This window comes from Equus asinus, chromosome 1, assembly GCF_041296235.1.
Source record: "Equus asinus isolate D_3611 breed Donkey chromosome 1, EquAss-T2T_v2, whole genome shotgun sequence".
Classification (NCBI taxonomy): domain Eukaryota; kingdom Metazoa; phylum Chordata; class Mammalia; order Perissodactyla; family Equidae; genus Equus; species Equus asinus.
Window position 1 is genome coordinate 170736910 of NC_091790.1, and position 25822 is coordinate 170762731.

General features: G+C 37.0%; 2 long non-coding RNA genes across 2 annotated transcripts in view; both read left to right on the top strand.

Annotated features, from left to right (window-relative positions):
* The window catches only part of LOC123282824 (uncharacterized), a 429750-nt gene that overhangs the window by 283433 nt on the left and 120495 nt on the right, over positions 1–25822 (top strand). The window lies entirely within an intron of this gene.
* On the top strand, positions 21848–22958 carry LOC139045527 (uncharacterized). The gene is made up of 2 exons (XR_011504032.1): positions 21848–22286; positions 22883–22958. It is a non-coding gene; the product is annotated as an uncharacterized lncRNA (long non-coding RNA).

Sequence of the window (25822 nt, forward strand, 5' to 3'; positions counted from 1 at the left end):
AGGAAGATGGGTACAGATGTTAGCTCAGGGCCAGTCTTCCTCAGCAAAAAGAGGAGGATTGGTAGCAGATGTTAGCTCAGGGCTAATCTTCCTCAAAAAGAAAAAAATCCTAGTAATTAGAGAAGCAATGTGGAAATGAAATTCCAAAGAGGCTTTATTGGAGCTCATCAGACTAAAATATTATAAACATTATATTCTCAAAAACAGATAAATCCAATGTTGAAGTTGCAGCCTGAGTGGAAGATTTTAGCACTCAGTTTCCTAAATTTTACAAAAGAGGTCATTGAAACCTCTTTTGAAGTGATGTTTATCATGCTTAATTTTGCCAACTTTATAAACCAAAATCAACTCTAAAAGTTATAGAATTCAGGCCTCTGTTTCTTTCCTCTTTTAATTTTTTTCCAAAGTAATGCTTGCATATGGTTAAAAATATCAAATTGTGCAAAAGAGATTATACTGAAGAGCAACTGTCCACCATCCACCTCAGTCCACCAATTTACACTGCTACTTGTCCTGCCTCCCAGAACACAAGAAACAACAACAAAAAATCTCTTCTTAACATTTATAACAGTTGTTACCAAGCAACTAAATATTAGACATAATCTTATTGACATCAATTTAAGATTCTGTTTATTGATTCAACATTACGAAAGTTGAAGATTTATTTTAATAAAATCCTCTCTATTTTCACAGGTATTATTTAGTTTTTCATTTTTCTGTTGGATACTTTTGTAATGTTAAACTCTATTTCTGTACTTCCAGTTTCTGGTTCCACATGTAAGGATCTTGGAAGTTGCCACTCTGTCCTAAAGACAAATAAAATGCTGAACAGTCTGAAAAATCAACTGCTCTTCTTGGACCCATAAGACAGAGGAGGACACAGGCTAACACACTGCCCCAAGACTGGAGAGATAGACAGGCCAATACAGGGAGTCATGGCTTCCCAGAGCAGAGACTCACGAGTGGAAACTGCCAGAGGAGCCAGTGCCAAGGTAGCAAAACTGTAATTGATAAATTGCTGGAGGTTCAGTGTGAACAACTCTGAGAATGAAAAACTTCAAGGGGACCCAGTCAAATGGGGGCCCCTATACTTTAGTGAGTTTGACTTCTTAGAGCTCAGCCAGATTCTTACAGCAAATATTGGAGAAAAATCCCCTCGTGCTTCCAATAGGGAGAGGGGAAAATGAATCATTTTGAAATATGCCAAAGCATTCTGTTCTTAACAAGGCCTCCCCTCAGGAGAAACAAGTTAATCAGAGCCTAACCTGCTGGGATATTTTCAGAGCATAACTGACCTGGAGGAAGGGCAATACCCAACTCCAGCCCACTCTAGCCACACAGGGAGAGAAAAAAATGAGAAACACTTGTGCAGTCCACACAGTGTAGAGTTATAGTTGTACTAAAAGACAGACCTACTCATAGGACTGTAGAATACTTTGCCTCCCCTCACACCTTACCACTCTATTACTAAGGCCTATTTACAGCAGTCCTTTTACTTGTACATCACATCCAAATATCAAGAAAAAATTACAATGCATACTAAAAGGCAAAAAATACCAGTTGAAGAGAAAAAGCAACATCAGAACCAGCTGTGGCAGAGATGTTGAAATTATCAGACTGGAAATTTAAAACAACTATGATTAATATGCTAGGGGCTTTAACGGTTAAAGTAGACAGCATGCAAGTATAGATGGGCAATGCAAACAGAAAGACGGAAATCCTAAGAAACAATCAAAAAGAAATGCTAGAGATCAAAAACATTGTAAGGGAAATTAAGAATGCCTTTGATGAGCTTATTGTAGCCTGAATATGACTAAGGGAAGAATCTCCAAGCTAAAGGATATATCAACAGAATCCTTGAAAGCCAAAGGAAAAAGAACAAAGACTGAAGAAAAACAGAACAGAATATCCAAGGCCTATGGAACAACTACAAAAGATATAACATACGCGAAATGAGAATACCAGAAGGAAAAGAAGGAGAGAAAGGAATATGGAACATTAATGACTAAGAATTTTCCCAAATTAATGTCAGATACCAAACCACAGATCTAGATAACACCAGACAGGACAGATTCCAAATAAACTACAACTAGGCATGTCATTTTCAAACTATAGGAAATCAGGGGTAAAGAAAAGTACCCTGAAAGAAGACAGAGGAAAAGAGCACCTGACCTATAGAGGAATAAGATAAGAATGACATCTGTCCTCTCAGAAGCACAAGCAAGAAGAGAGTGGACTAGAATATTTAAAGTGTTGAGAGAATAAATCACCAACCTAGAATTCTGTACTTTGTGAAATTTTTCTTCAAAAGTGAAGGAGAAACAAAGACTTCCTCAGACAAACAAAAATGGAGAAAATTTGTTGTCAGAAGATCTACCTTGCAAAATATATTAAAAGAAGTTCTTTAAAAACAAGGAAAATAATATAGGTCAGAAACTCAGATCCACATAAAGTAAGGAAGAGCTTCAAAGAAGGAATAGTTTGTTCAAATTAATAATACCAACAATATATTTGATTATGTATGCTTATGTATATATCTTCTGTATATATATGCTTATATATGTTTATGTAAGTGAAATGAATGGCGGTAGTGATACAAGGACAGGAAGGAGGAATTAGGACGATTTTGTTATCATAAAGTACTCACACACTTGTGAAGCAGTAGTGTTATTTGAAAGTGGGCTTGGATTAGTTGTAAATGTATATTGCAAGCTCTGGAGCAACCACTAAAAAAAGTTTAAAAAAAAGTATAACTGATATGCGAAAGAGAACGGAATCATATAAATGTTCAACTAAAACCACAAAAGGCAGAAAAACAGTGGGAGACAAAAATGGGAGCAAAGAACAAGGGCAACAAATAGAAAAAAGTAAAAGTATGGTAGTTATTAATCCAATTATATCAATTGACCACTCACTGGCCACCCCCACACACACAATTGTTGAGTTAGAATCCCTCTGTTCTCTCCACTTCACCCTTCCATCATGCCTCCTAATTCCTATCAGCTGTACCTCTACTTCCACCGATTTAAGCCTGAAAACATTAATAACGATCTGTTTTGTAAGTATATTGAAATCTTATATCAATTTATTAGCCACTATGGACTCTATTATGGTCTTCTTCTTAATAGAGAGAGTGTCATCATAATAAAACTAACAAAAAGAGTGGGCAACTTCTACTGTCTCAAATTTCAGGTTTTTTAAGCTTAAAAGATTTTCTTTCTTGATAAATTGTTAAGCTGAAGCTATTGAGACCAATATTTTACGAGAGGGGCAGATGATGATTTAGACTCTGTTAGTGTTTTTATCATCTCTGGGACAAATTTGTCAGGAATAGCATGGGGTTGTGTGCAGCTGTTATTGATTCTTTCATGGCCTTTGACTCCAAGTCCATAATCAGTTATAGGTCTAACCAAATGAACTCAGTGCAGGCCAGCAGCTTTTGATATAACCTGCACTTAGATACAATCTCCTGATGAGTCAGATAATAATTTCCAGCAGATAAAACAGGGATGTGTACTGGCTTTCCTGCTCTTCAACTAGTTATTTAATAACTTGATACTTTTTTTGAGTGAGTTTGGCATAGACACCCACTGGCTCTCCAACTAGAGAGAACAGAAAACAATCTCCTTTGTGTGTTTTGGGAACATTGTTTTGCTGCCACAAATTAGGAGTGGTGTCAGCAGTGGTATCTAATTAATGTCAGATAGTATGGCTAATCATCAACTACTGCAAGAAGAGAGTAATCGTTTTGGGTAATGAGCATCCAGTCTTCATCCAGTTTGTAGTGAACAGGCTTTCAGCGTTCCCTAAATCTGGATGCATCAGAGTCATTTAGGAGGCGTTTTAGGCATACTGTCTCCTGTGACCCACCCACAGAGATTCTCAGTCAGTGCGTGTGTTGGAAGGGGGCCTGAGGATTTGTGATTTTCTAAAGTGATGCCAAAGCAAAGCCAGGTTCTGTAACTACTGTATTCAGCAAGCCAGCTTGCTCATTATTTACAGATGCATTGTACAATCAGTTTACATTAGAGGGCCGTCAGGAAGCCATGCAGTTTAAATATAAACAATCTTTAGAAGGATTTAGAAAATTGTCTTCATATGTATAGCAGGTATTTAGTAGTACTTGCTTAATTTTTTTTCCTTTTTAGAATTATCATGACTATGCTCTAGATGTATTTTTTGGAAACTTGGTTATCCATGTGTTTACAAGCTGGAATGGTGCAAACTCGTTTTCTGAGGATAGTACCGCAGAATCATTTCCACTAAAGTGAGCTTCCTTTTATGCCTCTGCTCATCTCTTTGAAGAGCTAGTATGTCCTTCTTTTCAGGCACATATTTTTCACGTGTTAGGTTCTGTTAACCTAAATTTCTACCTAAAATTTTCATTGTCAATGCATATAAATCAATGATTAACTGGTAATATAAAATAATTACACTCCAGATACTTATCAAATAATGTAACCTTGAACTCTCTGTTGTCTGATACTTACAAAAACTCTGTTAAAATAAATAACACTCTTGAAGGACTATGTAAAATGTGGGTACTTCGACCCTTAATAAAATTTATTCTTGGATCAAGTCAGACCTGCAGAGAGCTGAGTAATATTCTGCATTGTTTTGACCCCCAGTGCACTGCTTTTATTAGAAGGAGACCACTAGCCTCCATTGAGAAAACAAAAATCTATATAAAAGTCATAATTATAGTTACTAGTAGGATCTTAATTATCCAGTCTTTAAATTAATGGAAAACTTTGAAAAGCACTGAGTATTACCTTCAAAAGATGAAGGAGAATATATTACTATCTCTCAGTTTATGGAATATAACCGTAAGTGTAGCAATTAATTGTAGACTCATATTTTGTCTTAAAAGCTCACTGATTCTTTTCTGCTACTGCATATCAGTGTTGATTTTGCAAATAATGATTCTTATTCTCATCTAAATTTTCAAATAAAGTTCATTCCACAGAGAAGAACTGTGTTTATCCTAGGGTCTAATTAGCATGAGGCATTTGGCATGACTCTCAGAGGTAAGCACACCCCAGTTTAAAAACCAAAGTCAGTGTCCTCTTCTGAGAATCCATGGCGGAAAATTTTTTCATGTCCTATAATAATGGTAAGCTGGGCTTCTGATGAACAACTCTTTGGTTTCTATCTTATAGACACTGAACATTGTAACTGATTCTGTTTCTGCCTTTATCCTCTGGAAAGCTTCAGATCAAATTGTCAACCATCTTGAACATATGTTCAGAACCATTCAGCATCTAATATTTTTTGTTCTAATCTCTTATTGGATTCTGTTTAATTTTTATACATTTTTATTCTTCTGTAACAAATCTTGATCCATTTCATTGTTTAGGAAAACTCCCAATTCAAAACTCCAAATTCTAATATTCTGCTTTCAGACTACAAGCTTCTATACTTCCACCACTTCCATCACTTCATCTGCTGGTACATCTACTCTTTGACCTCGTGAAACCCTTCATTTTATTTCTTTGCTATTTGATAGACTCTTCTCATTTTGGTAAAATAACATCAAGATCCATCTGGTCACCCAAGACATAAACCTGGGAACAATCCTAACTCTCTCTTTCCACAGTCCCCTACCACCAGATGTCATTAAATTCTTTCATTTCTGCCTCTTTAAAATCTTGAGAATTTGTCTCTTTCCTTCTTTATTTCTATAGCCATCACCTTAGTTCAGATCCTCAACATTTCTTGCCTATACTATTACAATAGTTCCCTAGTTGGGCCTCTTACTTCAAGTCTTTTTTTTTTTTTTTTTTGAGGAAGATTAGCCCTGAGCTAACTGCCGCCAATCCTCCTCTTTTTGCTGAGGAAGACTGGCCCTAAGCTAATATCCATGCCCATCTTCCTTCTACTTTATATGTGGGACACCTACCACAACATGGTGTGCCAAGCGGTGCCATGTCTGTAAACCCTGGGCCAACAAAGTGGAACATGCGCACTTAACCGCTGCAGCACCGGGCCAGCCCCTTACTTCAAGTCTTATCCTCACCAATTCTTTCCCATACTGTTACCAGTTATCTTTTCAAAACATGAATCATCACAAATCATATCATATCATTCATCTACTTAGAATTCTTCAGTGTCTTCCCACTGTCTATAGGATAATGCCCAAATTTCAGCATGCCATACACAGCCCTTCCTGATTGACTGATCCCTAACTACTCTGTAGAATATTTCCCCCCACACCCCACAATACCCTCTACTCTAGTCTTGCTGAGTACTTCAATTTTGCAAGAGCACCATACTGCTCCTCAGCTCTGGGATTTTATACATGTATATCTTTTCTCTGGAATATCTTGCCCAATTCCCCTACCACATCAGTTCTACATGTTAAATTTCTAAATCTTTATTAAAATATTATTTATACTGGCAAGGCTTGTATTCTCCTGACATTTGTATCCTCAATACTTAATAAAACTTCTTTCTCTCTCTCTAGCCTCCTCTCCTGTCATTCTCTTTTGTGTCTATGTTTCAACCATCTCTGGGGCCTTGGCCTTTCTTTTACCATGTAAGACCTTCACATATGCTATTTCTCTTTATTGGAATGTTCTCTTGCCTTTCTTTCGTCTAAACTATTCACTCTCATTTTTTAGATATGTGTCACGATAAGCAAAGAACTCCATTGTGACCAAATCACATGGAAACTTTTCTGCTCTCAGCAATATTTAGTAAAATATACAATTCCATTATTTTTAAGACACTCTCTCCTTTCCTGCAGATATATACTCTATTTTCCTCCTGTGTCATTGACTATTCCTCCTGACTTCTTTTTCTGGTTCTCTCTTTGCTAGCCCAAATCTACTTGCTGGATTTTCTCAGGATTGAGTCTTTTGTCCCATTTTATTCTCTTGTTGTGGTCTCTCCCTGCGTGATTTCATCAAGTTCCATGACATAAAATACCACGAGGATCTTCATCCCTAGACATCTATGCTAAGATCCAGGGTTGTAAGTACAATATCTTACACGGCATCTGTACTTGGATGTGTCAGAGACACCTCAAAGTTAAAGTGTTCAAAATAATTATTTTCATTCTCTCTTCCAGAAGACCTGGTATCCCCCACTCTCTTCGTTCAAATGACACCACTTATCTACCCAGTTACTAAGGCAGAAGACTGGAAAGTTCATTATTCTAATGCCAAACATATTTCAAACTCTTCTACTTCTCTTCTTCTCATTTACTATGGTCTTTTCCTCTGATTTCTTTAACATCCTCCCTGATCTGCTCTTGGCTCCCTCCTATCCATTCTCCATGCAGAAACCAAAGTGACCTTATTAAAACCTAAATCACATTGTCAAGCCTCTTAAAATCTTTCAAAAGTTTCCCAATTAGAGTAAAATATACACTTCTTACTATGACCTACGTAGGAGAAAAACCTCTCCAGCTTCATCTAAGGACACTCTCGCCATCACTTGCTCACTAGTCTGGTAATGCTGGTGTTCTCTCAGTTCCTGGGACCGGCCCAGCTCTTCCTTGCCTCAGGGCCTCAGCCCTTGCTACTCCTATTGCCAGAACTCTCTTTCTCCAAACCCAAAAATGTTTAGGTCCTTATTCTTCAGTTCACAGCTTGGATTTTGCTCTTTCAAGAATATTCTTCTGACCACCCTTAGCAAGTCTCGTTTTCCTGATATTTTGCTTATTCACTATCTATCATTTCTTTTCCTTTTATTGTTGAGGTAACATTGGCTTTTAACATTATACAAATTTCAGGTGTACATCATTGTATTTCAATTTCTGTTTAGACTACATCATGTTCACTACCCCAAGACTAACTACCATCCATCACCTTACACATGTGCCCTAGCACCCCTTTTCCCTCCTCCTTCTTTCTACCATTTTGGTAACCACCACTCTAATCTCTGTATCTATGTGTTTGTTTGTTGTTGTTTTTATCTTCCATTTATGAGTGAAATCATACAATATTTGGCTTTCTACAGCTGCCTTATTTTACTTAGCATAATATCCTCAGGTTCCTTCCATGTTGTCTTAGATGGCAAGATTTCTTCTTTTTTTATAGCTGAGTACCTATCACTTCTCATAGTTGCTAACATAATTTATTTGCTTACGTGTTCTGTCATTCCCACCAAATTTTAAGTTTCATGAAGGTAGAGACTACATCTGTTTTGTTTATTGTTGTGTCTCCAATTCCAGCATGGTGCCAGAGTAGGTGCTTAATACATATTTGGTTAAGTGAATGACTCTCTCAGCTTAAACATCATTCCTTCCACCATAGGAAGCCTATGATCTTCAAATCAGAGTAGATCCACTTATTATATGACCCTGTAGCTCTCTACACTTCTTCATAATACTTTGCCTATTTATAATTACTGTTTATCTTCCTGTTAGTAATGACATGGAACCTTACACATTTTTTTCACTGCAGTATCCTCAACACCTTGCATGCTGGCTGTGATGTAGCAAATGCTTCACAAATGTTGGGGTAGTAAAGGAATATCTAGTGCACTTTAGAAGCTTATTAACTTTTTGTTGACTCAATGACTGTTGAATCAAAATTGCTGATGGTGACTTAGAGCCTTTTTTTAAATGATAGAAATGGGTTAAATGTTAACAAGATAATAGGAGAGCTCATGTTGAGTTGGAGCTTAGAGAAGATTGTGATTTGATCATTACAATCCAAATAATGTTTTCTCTGTCTCTACAAATAGACATAACCATATGAATCTAAAAAGTTATTTGATAATTTGCATAAGAGAAGAGCATCGGAAGTAAGACAGAATGCCTGATTAAGCAAAAACTCTTTTTATTTGTAGTGAGTCAAAAGGGCATATGCAAAGCTTAGCACCATAGACAGCTGATTCTCCTTGAACAGCAGAATATTAGATCTAAACCATTAATCAAGAACAGAAAATACAGACTGGTAAATAAAAATTTATTACAACAAAAAATTAACAACATGGAAATATAAAATCCCAGAACAAGAAACTCTGAAGTGTGTTCTGCTGCTGAAATGGAGTGGGGAGTGAGGGCAGGGACAGAGTTCCCGGGTGACATAAGTATGAGAAACACTGGCTCAAACACAATCATAACTGTGTTTCTCCTGAAAATTTCTCAAAGCCTCTAATATTCTACATTGCTTTGGGGCCCATCAAGGGAAGTATATTGAATGCTTTTTTCCTAGAAATATTTGGCCATGGAATCGTTTTTGCACAGACTGTCTAGTGGGATTAATCTGGGAAGAATTAGTCTTGGTCCTGGAAGTGCCCTTCTGTTAGCAGAGATTTAGTTCAGTTTTGTTGGATGAGAACTATAATAGTCATCCTTAGATTATTAGAAGGGGACTTTCTCATCTAGGCAATTATTTGACTGTATTGCCTGTAGTTATTCAAGGACAGCTAGTCATGTTTCCCTCTATGTGAACAGAACGCAGTCATTTTACAAGGGAGTATCAAGGGGAAAATGGAAACTAGATTGTTGGAAAGGAAGGAGGAAATGAGAATGGTGGAAACAGTGTATGGATATACCTTAAATGCTAAAAAATAAAAAGAGCAAAGCTGTAGTAATCTTAGTCTAATCCTTGACAGAGCCTAATTCATACACTTCAGTCATTAAAGGGGTCAATATAAGGTAAGTTAATGGAGGCGTCATGATCTATTGACCTTATTACATCATTAAAAGATCAAAATTTGGCCTGAAAATAGCAGATTCCTTCCCAATGATTCACATTACCCAGAAGCCTGGGGTTTACTGGAATTCTTAATAAAAATTACAAATCTCCCTGCAATGAATTTCAAATGCCGGTTCTTGATAACGTTAAGTACAGTTTGCCATTAAACTTGTCCATTATCAATTATTACTTGCCTTTCATTTTGTTTTGCTTTTTAATCTTTTTCCTCATGATTTCTAGGCAGTGCAGAACCTTCCATTCCCAGTTTGTCCATGGTAACCCGGGAAGTTGATTTTAGTTTTTGGCATTAAAAGCCCATGTGGTCCTTTTAACCGTGGCTTATTCACACTGAGAGTGCTTCATTGTGCGGCTTCCTCAGACAGAGACCCAACCCTCAGCAATACGTGAAGCGCTCCTCTGGAGGGGAACTGCCCTCCTCAGCTCAAGCTAGACTGTCGACTTCCTTTCCCTGGGCTCATTTCACTGTTTTCTTTGTGTTTTCACTTCAAAGGCGTGAAAAAGTAGGACAAAGGCTAACTCTGATACTTTCCTCCTTGTAACTATATTGTTTAAAGATTACCACTATTTTTCTAGATAAAATGATACATGCTTATCTTAAACTTAGATGCAAAAATATAGAGAAGCAGAAAGAAGAGACAATTTATCCAAAATTTCACCAACCCTGAAATGACCAGTGTTACAAATGGGAAGCATTTCTTCAGATATATCTCTGTACGTGTACACAGAGGGGAAGAGAAAGTGAACCAAATGTAATTTTATAATAATTGCGTGATAGACAACATGCTCTTTAAAAATAAAATGTATTAAATTTAATTCTACTTGAGTCTAACAGAGCAAGAAACAAGGAATTGTTAAACTTGAAATAAATATTTCTTTTTACCAAAAGATTATCAAGACTTCTTTGTACTGATAGAAGGAGACATCTTCCAAGTCTAAGGAAGCCTATGATAGGTATGGAACCTTTTAAACTGTGTATCTAGACTTCGTCTGGGTGGGCCAATAGCTCTCTATGGAGTGAAGGGGTGAACTCTTTTACACTTGCTTCCCTCTCCTATAACTTCCTCATTGTCCATATGTTATTTAGTACCTCAGTGTCCTAACTGACAACTGGGTTGAGTATGATACTGTTGTGTCATACTTTCTTTCTTTCGGAATGTATAGACTTTGCTCCATTATATTCTGGGATTGAGTATTTGGGAAAACTCAGGCCAGCCTGCTTCTCCCCGCTGTAGAAAACTTGCTTTATTTTCTCAGGATACTCTAGAAAATTCTTTACCTTTGAAGTTCAATTATTTAACTAGCATACACTTTGCTACTGATTGTTATTTGTCAGCTTTTCCTAAATCTGAAGATTTAGTCCATGGAAGTATTCTTTATCATATCTCTAAGTACTTTTTCTGTTCAATTTGTTGAGTTTTCTACAAATCACAATTATCTTTATGTTGTATTGTTTTTGTCCTTCAAGTCTATCATTGTTTATTTGATTGCTTTCTTTTTTTTTTTTTCCCTTCTGCGTTTACTGTGGTTATCTCAAGATATCAGTTCAAATGCCAGGTAAGTCTGTTTTGCCCCTTAATTTTTCTAACTGAGTTATTAGTTCTATAATGGTATTTTTTGGTTGTTCATTTGCAGTTGTTCTCAATTTACTTCCTGTCGTCTGCAGCTTCCTTGTCTAGTCCTTTCTATTGGTTTATTTTCTTACCTTTGAGCTCTTAACTCCTATCTAAGATTTTCTATGGCAAAGGCATTAATGAGGACTCTGCTTCAGTTTGTAAGGTTATGTTTTCATCCACACTGGGTTCTTGCTTTATCCAAGAACCCATATTATCTATATTATTCATAATATGTTGCTTTCTTTCTTCTACTCCTTCCTTCCTCCCATCTTTCCTTTTGCTTTAGTGTCTTAGTACTTATTGCAATCTAACATCTTATATATGGGTGAGCTCTAATCCAGTATGACTGATGTCCTTATAAGAAGAGGAGATTAGGACGCAGACAATGCAGACTGAGGACTCAGTGAGAAGGCAAGCCAAGGAGAGAGGCCTCAGAAGAAACCAAACCTGTCAACAGCTTGATCTTGGACTTCCAGCCTCTAGAACTGTGAGAAAATGAATTGCTATTGTTTAAGTCACCCAGTCTGCCATTTTGTTATGGCAGCCCAACCAATAAAGGCATGTATTATCAACCTGACTTACCGCTGGTGATGTTACCATGACTTCTAGCCCAGGTAGTTTCTTCCAGTTTCTCCACTGTAAGTCACTTTTTCCTCCTCTATTCTTTGGAAGCAAGTTACTAATTTAGCCCACACAGGAGGGGCCAGGGAGCTGACTGAGGGAGAGTTTGGCTTCGCCCTGTGGAGAGGAAGTATCGTTCTGTAAGAAAGGATTCTTCTCCATTTATTTATTTATTCAACTGTTTATTTATATCAATATGAATTCCTGTATTTTCATTTTATACTTTGGGTTATAATCCAATACTAATTTATTTATTTTTTGCTCAAATTGTTCTGGCTTTGACCACTGGGAGCTCTTTCAGTTGGTTATTATATCCTTTTGACATGCATCCATCATGTGTTTTCATTTTTTTTTTTAGCACTTCTTTATTTTCTGCCCTTATATGATAATCCAGGGTCATCTTGTATTTTTATTGCCCCCGCCCTAGAATTAGGCATTTTTCCAGGAAGCCTTGCTTCATTTTATTGGAGAAAACAAGATCGGGTGCTGGATGGAACAAATTATTTTAAATATAGTCTTACAGAGCTTTTCTAAAAGTGTTCTCCATGCGCTGATTACAATTTCTTTGTTGTATTTTCCCTCAGTCATTCAGAGAAAAGTCCTACTTTTCTCTCCTTGATGTAACAGATAAACTTCCCTGATGTTTGCTTTTTCTTTCTTATTCACTGAAACAGTGTTTCCGGCGCAATATGTGTTCTATGGAACACAAGTTCTCTAAGAGGCTCTGCAGGAAGAAAGATTAATTTTATTATCAAATAATTTTTAAAGCATGGGTTATCACATGGCTTCTGGAAATTCACATGTTACATTGCAAATGATAGAGAGCTTTCTTAAAATATTTGTTCAGTAAAAAAATTTAGTTAAGCTAGTTTAACCTAGATTTTTTCCAAACTTACTTGACTACAGATACCACCTCTTTTGGAATGTGTACTGGCATCTTATAGAACTTGTATTCCTTGGAATTCATGAGGTCAGGCCAAACATGATACCAGGGCTCAGAAGCCACCTGCAGCTATACTGTACAACAGTTGGGAAAAGTGCTTTCTTTTCAATGCACCAAGGCTAGAATGAAAATTATCCTTTTGAGGTGCCTTAGGTTGAATGGACTTTTCATCAGAGTGCTCTTTCTAGATCTTTCTTTCATTTTCTTGAGCACCAATCCCTGCAGCTCTGCCAAGCTCAGGCTCAGTGTGGGTACTTTATCCAGTAGTGGTGCTTGTGGAGTCGAGAATAATTTTCTCATCTATCTCACTGAACAGATACACAGTTAACCCAGACCATTTCTCCAATGCTCTGACACCGTGATTTCCAGATACTGGTTTCTTCATACATGTCTAAGAGATGTATTCTGAAAGAGAATGCACACTAGCCATTAAGTAAGTGACGGATAATTTCTATGAATTCACTGAAATTAGGGACAATAAATTCAGTAAAATCTTGATCAATAAAAATGCAACTGGTTAGAACAACCAATTACCTAGAATTTGCCCCCCACAATACTTAGAGGAGTTAGAGACAGAAGACAATAAAATAAACTGACATCAGGCAAATCAGCTTCAAATTAATTTTCAGATCAGACACATTAATTTTTAAAAATTTTTTACCTATGTAACAGTGACATAAAATTATAATAGAATCATTTTTGTTAATGATAATATAATAAACAGCATTTTAAGTTACTATTTTTTAGCTTGTAATTAGAAAATATCTTGTGGTGAGATACTTTAAGGCTATGTAATATCTTGTTTCCCATTAAACTTTCACCTCTATTTTTAGCATCCGTTGATGATTTTTGCTTGACTCAGTTATTGTATTGATGATTGTCAAATGATGATTTTCTAATTCTATTATTCCTTCTACATATAATGGCTGGCATTCTACTATAAGAGAGAGCATGTCTTTCTTATTGGTTAATTGGCTGATTGATATCAACATGTACTTATGGATTCTTATTTTATTTAGTTGGTTACAATTTGTCATGATCATTATTTTGATTTTCAAATTGTCCCAGATTTAACTAGTAGGAATGCTTTCAAGCTGGCTCTTGTGATCTTTTGACATGTTTCCATTATTATTTAAGCACTTCCTTACTGTCCTGCACTACAAGATGTTCCACTCACAGGCTTCACAGATTGTAGCACAGAACTCCTTGGTCTTTGACGTTGCCCACTTGTGATGCCCTTTGTCTGACTTTTTGTCTCTACCTGGACATCAGAAAGCTTATTTGGCTTTATCTCCACCAGCTTCTTGAGCCTCCTCTATGCTTCCAGAACCCTTGCTTGGTTTTGTCCTAGCTCATCTATTTTGAAACCCGTCAGATATTATCTTTGCTTTCTACCACTCCATGGCATTCTGTACAATGCTGCACCCTGTGGGCTTTTGGTAATTATTGGTTGATTGATGGTCATACACAGACAAGCTTGCTTCACTGTAAACCTCAGGAAGAACAGCAAGCTAAAAAAATGACAATCTTTCCAATTGTTAGCACCACAAGAACCTGCAAGACACATGATTTTGGATGAGGATCCTAGGATCATTAAGTGTCAGATTAGCCTAATTGTTGACAGGACACCTGTAGTGAGGAAAACGTGCTTGTACTTACTCAACACAAGACTAATGTAGCAAAAAAAGTATCTAATGTTGAATTATAGCTTAATCAGATTTTTTATATTTTCTATTATATTCTGTTTATATTAGATATCACTGCTATTTCTCTCCCCTGCCATTCCCACTTTGGTAGCCTACATTCTTATCATCCCCATATTGCTCAGTCATCTTTGGCTCAAAGTTGGCCAGAGTTCAGAGGGTGGTGGTTTCTATCTTCAGGTAAGAGAATGAAGAGAAAAGAGACGAGGAGGAAAATACAAAAACAGTAGAGAAAATGTTTAAAGGGTGTGAAGCTAAGCATCTGAGGGTACAGTTGCTGCTTAGCAAAGCAATATCCATGCAAAAGAGGAATGATGTGTTTGGGAACTTCAACACTAAAGATGGCCTGGTGTCAGCAGACGCATAAAGATAATTTTATTGATACTTTTTTCATTTTCTCTATAATATAATAGGTTCTTTACTAAGAGAAAATACCTTTCATGTGTCATGCTGGGCTTTCTACAACACAAAGCAGGGAAAGATTTTTTTTTCTTTTTAAATGTTCACTGAGTTTTTTTTTTCTAACTTTTTATTAAGATTATGATAGTTTACAACCTTGTGAAATTTTAGTTGTACATTATTATTAGTCATGTTGTAGGTGCACCACTTCACCCTTTGTGCTCTCCCCCCCTTTTCCCTGATAACCACCAATCAGTTCTCTTTGTCTATATGTTTAACTTCCACCTATGGGTAGAGTCATACAGAGTTCGTCTTTCTCTATCTGGCTTATTTCACTTAACATAATACCCTCAAGGTCCATCCATGTTGTTGTGAATGGGATGATTTTATCCTTTTTTATGGCTAAGTAGTCTTCCATTGTATATATATATATATATATATATACCATATCTTCTTTATCCAATCATCACTTGATGGGCACTTAGGTTGCTTCCCGTCTTGGCTATTGTAAATAATGTGTAGGGGTGCATGGGACTTTTGGAATTGCTGATTTCAAGTTCTTTGGATAGATACCCAGTAGTGGGATGGCTGGGTCATATGGTATTTCTTTTTATAATTTTTTGAGAAATCTCTGTACTGTTTTCCATAGTGGCTGCACCAGTTTGCATTCCCACCAACAGTGTATGAGGGTTCCTTTTTCTCCACAACCTCTCCAACATTTGTCACTTTTTGTTTTGGTCATTTTTGCCATTCTAACAGGTGTAAGGGGATATCTTAGTGTAGTTTTGATTTGCATTTCCCTGATAATTAGTGATGATGAGCATCTTTTCATGTGTCTATTGGCCATCCATATATCTTCTTTGGAGAAATGTCTGTTCATGTCCCCTGCCCATTTTTTGATCTGATTGTTTGATTTTGTTGTTGTTGAGCTGTGTGAGTTCTTTATATATTACGGAGATTAACCCTTTGTCAGATATATAACTTGTAAATATTTTTTCCCAACTAGTGGTTTTTTTTTGTTTGAATCCTGTTTTCCCTTGCCTTGAAGAAGCTCTTTAGTCTGATGAAGTCCTATTTGTTTATTCTTTCTATTGTTTCCCTCGTCTGAGGAGTTATGGTGTCTGAAAAGATCCTTTTGATACTGATGTCAAAGAGTGTACTGCCTATATTCTCTTCTAGAAGACTTATTGCTTCAGGTCTAATCTTTAGGTCTTTGATCCATTTTGAGTTTATTTTTGTGAATGGTGAAAAAGAATGGTAATTTTCATTCTTTTACATGTGGCTGTCCAGTTTTCCCAGCACCATTTGTTGAAGAGACTTTCTTTTATCCATTGTAAGCCCTCAGCTCCTTTGTCGAAGATTAGCTGTCCGTAGATGTGTGGTTTTATTTCTGGGCTTTCAATTCTGTTCCATTGATCTGTGCACCTGTTTTTGTACCAGTACCATGCTCTTTTGATTACTGTAGCAGTGTAGTATGCTTTGAAGTCAGGGATTGTGATGCCTGAAGCTTTGTTCTTTTTTCTCAAGATTGTTTTAGTAATTCAGGGTCTTTTGTTGCCCCATATGAATTTTAGGATTCTTTGTTCTATTTCTGTAAAGAATGTCATTGGGATTCTGATTGGGATAGCGTTGAATCTGCAGATTGCTTTAGGTAGTAAGGGCAAGATATATTTTAATGTAAAGAGTGCACACACTGAAATCAGTAGGAGTTGCTATTTCTACCCATTAACTTTGAGACCATGGGCAAGACCATGAATATCAGTTTCCTCATAGTAAAATGGGGATAATACTATCTATTTAACATCTATATAATAATATCTACATATGTATCTTTTTATTATATAATATGTAATAATATCTATTTTATTGTGTTGTCATAAGGCATAGAGACTGTAGCAGCATAAAACTTAGAGTAGAGTGCCTAACACATCGTAGGTACTTAACAAATGTTGCTACTAGAGAATGCCATGCTGGTAAGAATCCTCTAAGGGTGTTATTTTAAAAACAAAATAAGACAAACAAGTCTGCTGGCCTTTCCTTGGAGATTCTGATTCACTCAGTCTGGGAAGAGATCTGAGAATATCTTCTTTTCTGAACTTATTTTAATGAATACTTCAGGTGACTCTTGTCAGCATAGATGGACAAACCTATAACAGAGCCTGCAGTGCAGCACAGGCCTTTTAAGGGGAGGTTGGCAGGACTAATGAAACTAATACTCGTATGATCATGATGGCAATGGTCTATTTCTAACCCACACTTTTTCTAAAGCTCCTGTGCCTCTTCTATATCACTGACCACTTTGTAAGTTGTACAAGCATGCCTTTGAAACAGGAATATCCAAATTGAACTTGGCCTTTCCTTCACCATCCACCTTTCAAAGAAGGAAACTTCCACTCTGTGTCCATTTTCAGGCAGAAGCACAGCCATCTTTCCAGTTTTCTAGCAGAGATGGGAGGAATATCTTCCATTCCTTCTCCATCTCTTCCTAACTGGTCTCCTGCTTTCAGTCTTGCTCATCTCTCAACTTAATACCAGACCGATCTTTCTAAAACACAAAGCTAGCCATATTTGAAAATCTTTGGTGCCCCCTTACAAATCTTCAGGATAAAATTCAAATTTCTCATGGAAGCATTTGAGGCCCTTTATGATCTGACCCTAGCTTCTCTCTATATAGGCTCACCTTCTACAATATTCCTTCTTTACCCTCTCTCCAGATAAACCACAGTACTTGCTACTTCCCACAGGTGTTAAGGCCTAAAACCTACTTGACTTTGCAGTTTTCTGAAATTACCTCTAGGGTCAGCTGCCACATTTCACCTAATTCTAGTAAACTCCTCCATCCTTTGTCTCCCAGATAGCTACAAAGTAGCCTTCAAGACAGATCAAGCATTACATGCTCCTGAAAGCTTTCTGAGCCCCCTTTGCTCACATCTGCTAAACCCTTCTCTTATGACCTTCCTCTTGCTTCCATAGCCCTGATAATGCTATATCTTAAGCCTCAGTTTTCTAATTTCTCTTCTGCTAGAGTGGGCTTACTTTGAGGAGAATAATTATATTTTAGTCATCTTTATTTACTTGAAAAACTTCTGATATATGAAAGGTACTCACTAAGTATTTGTTGAATGAGTGAATGAGGAGCCAAATAACTATTTTTTTTAATCTACTAACAATTCACATTTATTCACCAACAATTCACACTTAACAATTAGACATAGTAACATTTACCAGTTATTATGATCTCACCCTAATTACAATTATGTAGATTTATCCTTATCTCAGACACATTCTGCAACTAGATAGTGTAGGATGTTTCCCGGAGAATGTGACTAGAGGTAAAGAATGTCTCTTAAAGATCTTACGCAATGTAGGTTCTTATCATTTTTCATCCACATAAACTTTGGAGATGAGAAGTAGGAATGTTGCAGATGTTATTCCTTAATTCTATTCCAGCGGATGTGGGGAAGGATAGCCTGGATTTCATCTGCCCCACTTAGCATGCCTTACTTCATGGATCATCCAATCACTAGTGACAACTTACAGTTAATTACTTCTTCCTGTCACTAATGTGAGTAGACAGACTCTGTCAGTAGAAACTGGCTCAGGGGAAATGATTCAGAAAGAAAAAGATCACAGCGTTTTACAGAAATGTCCAGGCAATGTGCTTTTATTGATTTTTACTGATGAACAAAATGGCTGATTTGTATAGTCCCTGTCCTTTGTGTGTAATGGGAATAATATGTAGGCCCTGATAATTTGCATGTTAATTCCTGAGGAAAATGTCTCAGAAGAATACTGAAGTCGTGGTGAATTTACAATGTTTTGCTTGAGGTCATTTTCAGGAAAGCCTTTTTCTCCAATGTGAATGTAATTTATCTTCTGGCAGCAAACAGGAGTTTGATTGTAACAGTAGTCATTCTAGCATGGGCTTCAGCGTAGTGATGGTAATCTGTTGATCTATTCAAGGAGGCTTAGAGTACACAGAACATCATAGTAATACACCATTTTACTTAATGTGTGAATCCATTCTATAGAAAAGTCTTTTAGGGGAGGGCTTTCCATAAAGTCTTCCCTATATGGGAGTGGAGGCAGAGACAGTATCTGCCTTGCGTACACCCATCTGAATTGGAGAATAAATAAATGAAAGTTGTAATGGCTAATGTCAAGGATAAGGAAGAATAATTAGGAAATTTATTGTGTCCTCTCTATAATTTTCCAACTAAAAGTATTAGTTTAAGTATTAATGAAACACATTATGAACTACTAATGGACTAGCAGGGAACATCAGTAACTTACCTGTGTTTGCACTGCACAGAAATGTGTACATTTCAGTTTTACACCAGGTACTAAGATCAGACAACACTTCCTCCAGGAACCTCTTATTAAGACAAAAAGCTTGATTTAGACACACTCAGTTTTGCTTTTTGATGAAAAGAAGGATTAATTTATTTGTTCCTCCCTGCTGCAGTCAGTCAACACAGCCTGCAGCTTAAAAGATGAAAAGTACACTTACATAATACAGTTATCAAATGATAAGAACATTACTAATTCAAAAAGACATTTTTAATGAAGAGAATGAATATCCTAAGACCTTTTCTCTCCCACACGTGTAGATCAGCTTTAACATTCTACAAGAGACTGGGATTTCCAATTTTTCCAAGCTCATTAGACTTTAATGGTCCTTTATTACTGTCGGCCTTGTCAGGGATTGGACAGAAGTCCGGCAAAGCTGCGCATTAATTAGGCAAAGGCGTGAATGTCTTCCTCGCAGCGTCTGCATACATGCTGTGTGCCAGCTCCCAAAAGAAAGCAGAAGAGCAGAAGTTAGAAGTTTTATAAGCTTTACATTTTAAATAAAGACATGGGAAATGTTAACACTTTCAGCAGCTTTTAAGATTGCAGAAGGAGAGTAGTCATTCATTCCCCCCCCACTTTTATTCCCTCCATAATCGTTCTCATCAGCAGTAGGCAGAGGGGTGGCTGGCATATTCTGAATTCATGAAGTCAAGGACATTCTTTGTTGTTTCTGAATTAACACTTTTGTATTCATATATTCTGAGTGGAAAAACAAAATTTAAAATTTTGCTATTATGGCCAAACACTGAATAGCGCTTTAGTCAGTACTCTCTCAACTGCAAGGAATAGAAACCAAACTCAAAACAAATTCAGGTGAAAAGGGGAAATATTGGTTCATATGATAAAATTTTAAAGAGGCCAAGAATGAAGTAGCCATAGGGATTTGCATATTTCAGAATTTGTGCTCTTACCATGTTTCTCTCTCTCTTTCCTCCCCCACACCCCCTCCTGGCTCCTGCTCTCTCTTTCGTTTTCAGTTTTAAATCAGTGTATGCCATAAAGTAAAGGGTTTGCTCTCCAGGAGCTCCAGGCTCACCTAGTATAGCTTTGCAACTAGAGAGGAAAGATGCTTCTCTCCAGACTCCAGTTGGGGAGTATTCAAAGGAAAAAGTCAACAAGAACAAGAGACCAGGAATGGTCTCTGACAAGTCACTTAAAAACACCTTAGGCCAGGGGCTGGCCGGGGGCATAGCAGTTAAGTTGGCATCCTCCCCTTTGGCGTCCCGGGGTTGGCCGGTTTGGATGCCGGTCCTGGACCTGTGAATGCTCATCAGGCCATGCTGTGGCTGGGTACCACATCCAAAACAACAGAGGAAGATTGGCACAGATGTTAGCTCAGGACCAATCTTCCTCACAAAAAACAACAACAAAAAAACAATCTTAGGCCAGAGAAAATATTGACAAACACAAAAATAACTGTTCAGATTATGCTTCTATTCTGAGGGATAATCTTTGTTAGTTTATAGTCTTATGTGATGCTTACAAGTCACCCTAAAGAAAACTATGATTGCAAAATATACAGAAAGACACACTTTCTTTAATTCAAGGAAAGCTAATGACTTCATGAAGAAACAATATTTCACTTTAAAAGCAAGCAAACAGATGAATAACAAGATGATAAAGTGTAAAAGAATTCCTCTAATTGAATTTGCTCGGAGTGGGAAAAACTGCTAGTGGTATTAGTCATTTGTTCTCGACATGCCCTCCTTCTTACCCCCTGCCCTGCCACACCGATTCATTAATCATTCTTCAGTCTATTGAGAAGCATTAACAAGTTATGGGGCTCTGGAGGCCTAATGATGTAGAGGCCTAATATTAATCATGTGAAAGCTGATTACACAAATAAAATCAGAAAGAACTCAGAGTGGCAGAAAAATTGTGGGGAATTCTGAATATTTCTCATCCCAGATTCTCTACTGAGTACCTCACATTACCTTCTCAGGAAACAAATGTGACTGGTTAGATAATTGCCTAATGGTTCTCCTAGTTTTAATTTTATTGCCATTAAAAGACATCTCCTTTGATTTGGGAATATTCTTATTTAGTCAGTTTTAACTTTCTCATCTTCCCCGTCCCAAAGATATTACAGATTATGAAAGGTAATAATGGAAAAATTAATGTAGGTTTTCCCTGTAATTGACATATAGCCTGGATCATGGAGGAGTCTATACATAGTCTATTTTCAATATCAAAGGAGAACCCTAGATTCCTGAAATATAAACACCTGGAACTTCTCTTAATTTCTCTTCTGAGTATTCTGCCATGGAACGGGGAAGGGTTTAAATTTGAGAATAGACTGACAGATATTGGAATAGTGGACCTCTTAAAACTTAAAGAAAGAAAGATATTCTGTTTTGGTTTTGCTTTTTTCCATAAAATTTTAGGCCAGGACAATGTTTAAGTGTCAAGGTGTGGGGACATCTTATATCTAACAAAATTTCCTATGAGCTGTCAGGTAAGATTGATCCTCTCTACTCTAAACCAGGATTTAAAGAGACATTGTTATTAGAGAGATGAGTCCTGGTACTGTCACCAATAACATTTAGTGAAGGCTTATTATATAGCAGGCACTAAGGTACTGAAAGCAGAAATCAGAAAGAGATGATGCAATCTTATGTTTCAAAAAACTTAATTTCTAAATGAGTGAAGTAGAGAAGAGAAAACTGCATGATAAATTAATAAAAATATGTACAGGTTGCAGCAGGGGAGGAAATCGATTCTATATATGGTAAAAAGAGAGATCAGAAATAATTTACAGCAGAAGTTACAGTTGAGCTGAGTCCAAAGATGAGAAGGTATTTGCCAGGGAGACCAGGAGAAAACATTCTAGGCTGAGCCAGCAGAATCAGCCAAAGTGTGAACTATTAAGTTCCACTGGGGCGACTGTTAGCATTTCCTAAAGGCTGGTGTGTAGGGTAAAGTTGACGATCCATAAGGCCTTATACCATATGAAGAATCCTGGATTTCTTTTCCTACAGAAAAAGTAAGCTGATCAAGATTTTGGTTTTCTTAAAGATGAATTGAGAGCAGTTTGGAGGTTTGATTGGGAATGACAAGAATTAAAGCAGGGAGATGGGTTAAGAGGAGATTGTACTAGTCTAGGTATGACAGTGAAGTAGCGTGGACCGGGCTGCGGCATAGGGATGCATGGTTAGGCTTGTTTACTGGCAAATATAATATTGTCTTAGCATTTTTATAGTTGTCAATCTGATAGAATTCTCTGGTGTCTTATTATAATGTCCACTTATTTGACTATCATTGAGTATATTAATTCTTTGTGATTTTTCTCACATTCTGTGTATTTTTTTCCAGTTGGGACAGTGTATGGCCGAGACTTCCAGCTACCCCCAGTATCTTCTTTCCTTCTTTAGTTAGGAATAAATCCACACATTTTATCTGGGTACATGGTCATTGAGATAAAGGCAACAAGTTCCAGCCTGCTTGGCAGATAGAGTGGTCCTGTGACTGCTTTCTGGCTAGTGGATGTGAATAGTATTGATATGTGTGGTGTCTGGGTTGTGCCCATAAAAAGAAAGAGGGAGGGATGACCTCTACTCTCCTTTCTCCTCTTCTTTCCAGCTGGAATAAGGACATGATGGCAGAAACTGGAGCAACCATTGTAGCCCATGAAATGGAAGATGCATGTTAAGAATAATAGAACGGCAAGCTAGGAGGAGCCTGGTGTTCACCACTGCCCCATGGAGCTGCCATGTCAGCCCTGATACCCTTGTGCTCAGATTACACGAGGGAGAAATTAATTCCTATGTTGTTTAAGTCACTGTTATTTGATCAACTGATATTGCAATCACACCTTTATCCTTACAAATATGAGACATTAGAATTGTTATTTTTAATTTACAAGAATTCTATATGTATGTATGCATATTTAATTTTCTATGTATATACATATAAAATATGTGAATCATTTTTTTGTTATAAATGTGTAACACTTTTCCCCATTTGTCCTTTTCCTTTTACATTTTTAACTTTTTTGGGCAGCTAAGACTCAAAAACTATTTCTTCCGGAAACTATTGTAGTTTGCCTTCATAGATGACTATTTCTTCTCTTTTGTCTCTTCTTCTCTCGTCCTTAAATATGTACATTTCTTAACATGCTGTCCTTGAATACCATGTCATTTAAAAATAAATTCTCTCCCCGAGTCTTCATCTACTTGTACAATTTCAAATATTATTATTCAAGCATATATGGGTCTGAAATATACTTCTGTAGTCTTAATCATTCTTCTGAGCTTTAGACCACTAATTGTCCATTTGCCGTCTCTGCTACAATGTACTGCTGGCACTTGGTGTTTGACATGTCCAATATCATATTCATTGTCCTCCCTCCAGATCACATCCTTCTCCTTACATGTCAGTTTTCATTAATGGTACCAACATTCTCTAAGATACCCGGACTTAAAACTCTAGAGTCATCTCATTCTCTTCCTTTATTCCTTATACCCAGGCAGTTGTCAAATCCTATTTATTCCATACCTGGATGATAGTTTACTACAAATACTCTAATTCAGGCTCTAAAGTGTGTTACATCCTTGTCTAGGTAACTGATAAATTTTTTTGTAAGAGATTCAATTGCCTCAGCTTCCTATAAATCTAGTACTGGGGTTGGCAAACATTTTCTGTAAATGGCCATATGGTAAATATTTCTGGCTTGAGGGCCATATAGTCTCTGTTGCAATTACTTGACTCTATCCTTGCAGCATGAAAGCAGTCATAGACGATTCTTAAACGAATGGGTGTGGCTATGTTCCGATAAAACTTGTTTACAAAAAAGGCAATGGACTGAGTTGGCCCAGGAGCAACAGTTTGCCAATCTGTTCTAGCCCAGGTAACAAGAGGACAATTCCTGGCCCTCAGATAACTTCTAATTTAGACAAGTAGGGAAGCAAAACATAAAGAAGCAGGTAAATAAATGACCAAGACTATGACCCATTTCGTTGCTGTAGTAAATGTTACAAAGTGAATGATGTGGATGATATGACAGCGAAGGACTAAGAATCTCTTCTCTTTAATATCGGATGGTCAGGGAAAGATTCCCTGAGGAGATGATATTTGAACTGAAACCTAAATAATGTGCAAACTCTGGGGAAATATATCCGAACAGAGACAGAAGTCACCCTGTACTGTGAAGGAGATTGATTTCTTTAAGGAACTTGTTAGTAGAAGAGGTAGGAAAGGTTTCAGAGGTGGGGGGACACTTCATGGAGGCCTTCTACACAAGCCATGATAAGGATTTGGGGTGGTATTCTACATCCAAAGGAAAACTGCTAGAGGTTTTAAGGAGGGAAGTGAGAAGTTTTGATTACCTTTGGAATGGATTATAGAGGGGCGAAACAGGAAGGCAGGAGACCGATTGGGGGATATTGTAGTCGTAGCAGTTCAGTCAAAGAATGACTATGTTTTAAGTGACCCTGTTATTAATCTGGTTGCAGTGGAGATAAGGGGAAATACTCAGAATATATTTCATAGGAAGAACAAATAGAACTTGATTTATTAGTTTGAATTCAGTAAGTGAAGGAAGGAAAAAATAGGGATCTCTTCTAAGTTTTTGACTTGAACTATGGGGCAGTGATTTCTTGCTGAGCTGGAGAAGATTTGGGGAAATGTTTGGAGAAGGGTAAGTAATGGGCACAGGGGAAATCAAGAGACACTTTTGACTGTGTTATGGCAGATGCTGCTGAGATGAGAAGAAAGATGTAAGGGTTAGATTTTGTGAGGGGGAAGTGATTGACCTTGGCAAGAGTGACTTTAGCAGAGTGGTTGGAACAAGGCCCAATTATAGAAGGTAAAGAAAAGAGGGGTCATAAGGGAGTGAAGGCAGCAAGCATAGATACAATTTTTGAGAACTGTTGCTTTAATTATTTGTTATGGTACCTAACAAGGTGCTCTACACAAATGAGATTCTAAATAGTATTTATTAGTTGCTACTTACAATAGAAGTGCTTGAATAACAGAAAAGAAAATGATAGCTCTCAGTGTTTTAAAGAAAAAAGAGGACAATCATAGATATTCGATTCCTGTTAAGAAGCTGTTACAAGTCTATGAAAAATTAATGGGTAATCATATAAAAAAATCACAGTGTATTGGATGGAAAACATTATGGCCTTCAGAACAATATTTATATTGACTATGTTTCTTTCTTTAAGATAGTGGCACACTATAGACTAATGAGAAAAAATCCTATATCCTGCACTTCATGGAGGCCTTTAACTCATTCCTTTATTCAAAAAATAACATCTGAACATCTACTGTCTGTCACATTAGGCTGAGCAAAAGATTTTACTGTCTGTGATACCCAAATGTACAGGTGGGAAAGGCATGGGTTTAGTCTGGATTAGGTAGGTCCCAAATGAAGAAGGCATCCGCATCATCCTGGAAGTGATATCAGAATGTTACCTTTGGGATTGTCTTATTTTTATAGTTAGCTATTTGATATTAGGGTTACAAAGACAAATAAATGAAGACCTCTGACTTTGAGGAATTTATAATCTAGTTTAGTTT